This window comes from Camellia sinensis, chromosome 3 (genome assembly GCF_055761805.1).
Source record: "Camellia sinensis isolate YWXY chromosome 3, ASM5576180v1, whole genome shotgun sequence".
In the NCBI taxonomy this organism is placed as follows: domain Eukaryota; kingdom Viridiplantae; phylum Streptophyta; class Magnoliopsida; order Ericales; family Theaceae; genus Camellia; species Camellia sinensis.
The window spans coordinates 33,375,772-33,381,434 of NC_138963.1; the positions used below are offsets into that span (position 1 = coordinate 33,375,772).

The following is a 5,663-nucleotide window of genomic DNA, read 5'->3' on the forward strand; positions in this document are numbered from 1 at the left end:
CAAACAAATGGCACTCTGACTGTCACAGAACACCTCAACGTGCTTCTGAACAATACCCAAGTCCTCAATCAACCCATGTAGCCAAATAGCTTCCTTAAAGGCTTCTGTCACTGCCATATACTCTACCTCTGTAGTAGACAAAGCCACTGTTGACTGAAGTGTTGACCTCTAACTCACCGGCCCTTTAGCAAGCGTAAATAAATACCCTGTTGTTGACCGGCGTTTGTCTAAGTCACCAGCATAATCTGAGTCCACATATCCAACCAAATTCTGTCCAAATCGGTTATCTCTCTCGAACTTCAATCCCAGATTAACCGTGCCATGTATGTACCTTAGGATCCATTTCACTGCCTGCCAGTGATCTTTTCCTGGATCATGCATATACCTGCTTACCATACTCACAGCATGCGAGATGTCAGGCATTGTACAAACCATAGCATACATTAATGCACCAACTGCATTTGTATATGGAACTTGTGCCATATGCTTATGTTCTTCTTCTGTACGTGGAGACATCGAAGCACTGAGCTTGAAATGAGGGGCCAATGGTGTACTCACAGCTTTTGTTTTCCCATTTATACCAAATCTGTCTAATACCTTTTTTAGATACTGGGTTTGTGTCAGACAAACCGTGCCCTTCTTCCTGTCTCTCTTGATCTCCATGCCAAGAATTTTCTTTGTTTCTCCCAAATCCTTCATTTCAAACTCTCTTGTTAACTGTGCCTTGAGTTTGTCAATCTCTACCTTGTTCTTAGATGCAATCAGCATATCATCTACATATAAGAGCAAATAGATGAAGGAACCGTTTGGAAGCTTACGGGAATATACACAATGATTAAATTGACTTCTTGTGTATTCTTTCTCTATCATGAACCGATCAAATCTTTTGTACCACTGTCTCGGGGATTGCTTCAATCCGTACAATGATTTGTTTAGCTTACAAGCCCAATTCTCTTTTCCAACAACTTTGAAACCATCTGGCTGGGACATGTATATCTTCTCTTCAAGATCTCCATATAAGAAGGCAGTTTTGACATCGAGTTGGGCGAGCTCGAGATCAAACTGTGTAACCAAAGCTAGCAAGATACGAATAGACGTGTGCTTCACAACAGGTGAGAATACCTCATTGTAGTCTATTCCTTCCTTCTGAGCATAGCCTTTAGCTACCACTCTAGCTTTGAATCTGATGTTGTCTCTGCCTAGGATGTCTTCTTTCTTGGTGTAAACCCACTTGCACCCAATTGCTTTCTTGCCTTTTGGAAGTTGCATCAACTCCCAAGTCTGGTTCTTGTGAAGTGACCCGATCTCTTCATCCATAGCCTCCTTCCATTAACACTTTCTGCATTCGGCACGACTTCTTTAAAAGTGCAAGGAACATTGTCTTCAATGATTAGAAGTGCATAGGGTACCATATCGGTCATCCAACTGAGTTGCTTAGTAATCCTTTGTCCTTTCCTGATCGCAATGGGTTCTGATTGTTGTGGGGCCTCTAAATCTTCATTTTCATCTGAACTCTCTTCAGAGCTATCCACTGAGACTTCTTCAGGATGGTTGATTGGCTGACTAGTCTTTGCTGGAGTCTCAAACTCCACCTGCACTGACTTCTTCAATGCTTTATCATTTTCTTGAGGATTTGATTGCTTCAGCATTGTAGACTCATCAAAGGTAACGTCTCTTCTAGTGACAACTTTCTTTGATTCAGGGCACTAGAGTTTGTATCCCTTGACCCCGTCACTAAAGCCCAAGAAGATGGTTTTCTTGGCTCTTGGATCCAACTTAGATTCTGTAACATGAAAATAAGCTGGACATCCAAAGATACGTAACTGATCATAATCAGTAGCTGGCACTCCTAACCATACCTCCATGGGAGTCTTGCCATCTAGTGCTGCAGTAGGTAGTCTGTTGACAAGATGACGAGCATGGTTCAATGCCTCACCCCAAAATGCCTTGCTCAATCCAGACTGTGACAGCATACGCCAAACTTTCTCCACCAAAGTGCGGTTCATGCATTCTGTAACTCCATTTTGCTGCGGTGTTCCAGGAACTGTGAAATGTCTCACTATTCCTGCATTCTGGCAAACCTCAAAGAAGGGATCTAATGTGTATTTTCCACCATTGTCAGATCTGAGCTTCTTTATCTTTCTACCTGTCAGGGTCTCAATCATTTTCTTCCACATAAGAAAGATGTCTAAGACTTCATCTTTGTGCTTCATTGTGTAAATCCAAATTCTTCTTGAGAAATCATCAATGAACGACACAAAGTAGTGTTTACCTCCCAATGAAGCATTCTTGGAAGGACCCCATACGTCGGTGTGAACGTAGTCTAGAATCCCTTTGGTACGATGAATAGTAGTACCAAGCTTGATTCTTGTTTGCTTGCCCAGTACACAATGCTCGCAGAACTCAATCTTTCCTATTTTGGTGCCTTTCAACAGGCCTTGCTTTACTAACCCTTGTAAAGCCTTCTCACCGGCATGTCCTAGGCGCATGTGCCAAAGTCTCGAAGTGTCTGATGCATCATCTTCTGAGCTGGTGGAGACAGCCACTCTCCCTGTGACTGTAGAGCTGTCTAAGAAATATAAATTTCCCTGTCAAGTACCCTTCATTGCAACAAATGCTCCTCGAACAACTTTGAGGACTTTACCTTCCATAGTTACTCTGTAACCATTGGAGTCTAAAACTCCCACTGAGATGAGATTCTTTGTTAGATTTGGTACATACCGAACCATCTTCAAGAATTCTAATTGTTCCATCATGTATCTTCTGTCGAATTGTTCCAATCCCCTTTGTCTGGCAAGCTTGGTCGTTGCCCATCAGCACAACTCCACCATCGAACTCTCGTAAACTCGAGAACCACTGCTTGTTAGGACACATGTGGTAGGAACATCCGGAATCTATTATCCATTCATCAGATTGGCCATATGATGAAACTGTGAAGGCTGATCCTTCACCATTATCTCCATCTCGTGCAATGTTCACTTTTTCTTCTTTCTTGTCTTTATTGGGACAATCTTTTGTCCAATGCCCCTTCTGGCGACAAGCAGCACACTCATCTTTTGCAAGACGTCTTCTATCCGATAATTTTCCTCTAGATTTTGAGCGAGACTTTCCTCGCCCTGCATATCTTCTGATATTTGTTCTGTCTCTGACTGTCAATGCCTCGGATGCTGAGTTCCTGTTTGCAAACTTATCTTTCTTTCTGAACTCATTATTTACCAAACCATTTGCAACATCAACATACTTGATCTTTTCTTTACCGTATAGTAGAGTGGTAGTGAGATGATCATATGAGTCATGCAAGGAATTCAACAATAACAGTGCTTTATCTTCATCACCAATGTGATCATTCAAAATTTTCAAATCCGTAAGAATTTTGTTGAAGTTGTTTAGGTGTTCGTTCATCGAAATACCTTTCTTGTAGTCGAAACGAACACAACCTCTTCTTCAAGTAGAGCTGATTCTCAATGTTCTTTTTCATGAACTTATCTTCCAGTGCCTTCCAAAGGTCCTTCGCAATATCATATTCTGTGAAAGCGTACTTCTCCTCTTTTGCAAGGCAAAGTCAGATGGAACTGCAGGCCAGGAGATTCACCTTCTCTCATTCTATCCCGTCTAGGTCATCTGGTTTGTCTCCCAGAGTGAAGTGCAGGTTCATCTGGACAAGTATATCTTTAACTTCGCATCTCCACATGCCGAAGTTACTGCTTCCATCAAACTTTTCTACCTCGAACTTAGCATGGAACACCGGGGTCCAATGCCTAGAGTTGCTTGTACTCGCTGGATTACTTACGGACTCGGTTGATCTGGTCTTTATAGATTCTGCCATTAAACTATTTTTTTTAGAAACTTTGATTCAAAAAACTGACCGTATGGATGTGTCCAGAATACTCCAAATAGTTGGAAAGCACAATTAGATTGTCAAAAACGGACTCCGAATGACTTCGATCGGGCAAAAACAGTGTGCACGGTTCAGATCTGCAGAATCTGGTGCGTCTGAGATGCACTGGATAATTACTCCGGAACGGCGCGGCACGGTCAATGGCGGCTCGGTCAATAGCTTGATGGCTTGGTCAACGGCTCTGCGATGACGTGGGGACACGTGGCAGATAACGTAGCGGTCCGAGCTGACGTGGCGATGACGTGTCAGACACGTGTCGATGACGTGGCACTGACGTGGCGGCCGCGTCACTCGCCTTCTTCCTTTCGCCGCGCGTGAGGGTGCGTGTCTGCGCGTGTGATGATGCGCCGGTTGTTGAACGGCGCGTGTCGGTGCGTGTCGAGAGTGGGCTTCACTCTCCTTTTGAATTGGAAGACTTTCGCGGTGGTGGTAGCAGTAGAGGAGATTCCGAACTTGAAGAGGATTTTGGAGGGGATTTCGGGGAGGAGGTATTTGAGGATGGTGAAGAGGGGGAGGGAGGTGAGGAGGCATTTTGAGGTTAGTTCGCCGCCGAGGCGGTACGATGTTTTTCATATGATTTTGCATTCTATTTGGCTTAGGAGGCTCAATGTCAGAGTTCGTGATGTCGATGTGCCATGACAGGCAATGGGTACAGAAATGCTAGAGAGCAAGAAAACAATTTATTTCAGATTCAATACTTGTATTGCAAGTCTAAAATGAATTTGGATTATACATTTTTTTTTTTTTGATATTTTTCTGTGATTAATTTCTTACTCTTGGTGAGTGTTGTGGATTTGTTGTAGGGCGAAATGGAGGTGGTTGTGTAGGGGTATTTTGGTAAATTATGAAAATTATTAATTTTTATTTTTTTTCCTTTTTCTTTTATTAGTTATAGCTGAAGGATTTTGGGAAATGAAATGAAATTATATGATTGACTTTCTTTTGTTTCAGGATTATTGGCTTGAAGTTTGTTTTTGTTTGTTTGTTTGAGTAAATTGTATTGTCAGTATCTATAGTTTAATTTAGAAAATGATATTAAACACAGTGGCTTGGAAAATCAATGTGGTAAGCCATGTTGTCAATATTATTTATTTATTAAATATTTTTTAGGGTGTACCTACTAAATTTGTGTGTTTGATATCTTTGTCTATATTCATTTATTTATACTTATGAATACATAACCAGTGCGTGTTTAGAGCTCGTATGCTAGCAATGTTACAATCATGCAAAAACATACCTGTTTGGATGTGTAAAAGGTGTGATTGTCTGTCCATACATACATGTGTATTGGGTGCATACTCTCATTTTCTTCATGAGAATGTGTCTTCGAATTTTAAATGAGTGTAATTGTAGGAAATACATAAATGTTATAAATCATAAAAATTATCCTAAAATCTATTTCAAAATGAGTTGTATAGTGTAAATTTAAAATTAGTAGAATGAAATGTGAGTCACACTTAAAATGATTGTAATCAATAAATAAAATTTTCCGAATATTTTTCTGAGTTTTGTAGCATTGTTTGGACCAATTGTGATTAGGCTGAAATAACTGGCCATGTTTGGCTTTTTTTTTTTATTTTAATTTTAAAAAAAACATTGGATTTTTTTTTTTTGGAAAAATTAGAACTAATTTGATAAAAATAAATTTCAAAAGGATATTTTAAAACTTTTAAAAATTATTTCTAACCTCTTAAAAAAATAAAATTATATAAAAATGATAATTATTATTATTTTTTACTACATCAAATTTTAATTTTTTTAAACA

At 40.0% G+C, this 5,663-nt stretch overlaps 1 pseudogene; it reads right to left on the reverse strand.

The window, feature by feature from the left end:
* Positions 1 to 1,706: 1,706 nt before the first annotated feature.
* On the reverse strand, positions 1,707 to 2,213 carry LOC145821416 (putative mitochondrial protein AtMg00710 pseudogene; annotated as a pseudogene).
* Between the last annotated feature and the right edge of the window lie 3,450 nt (positions 2,214 to 5,663).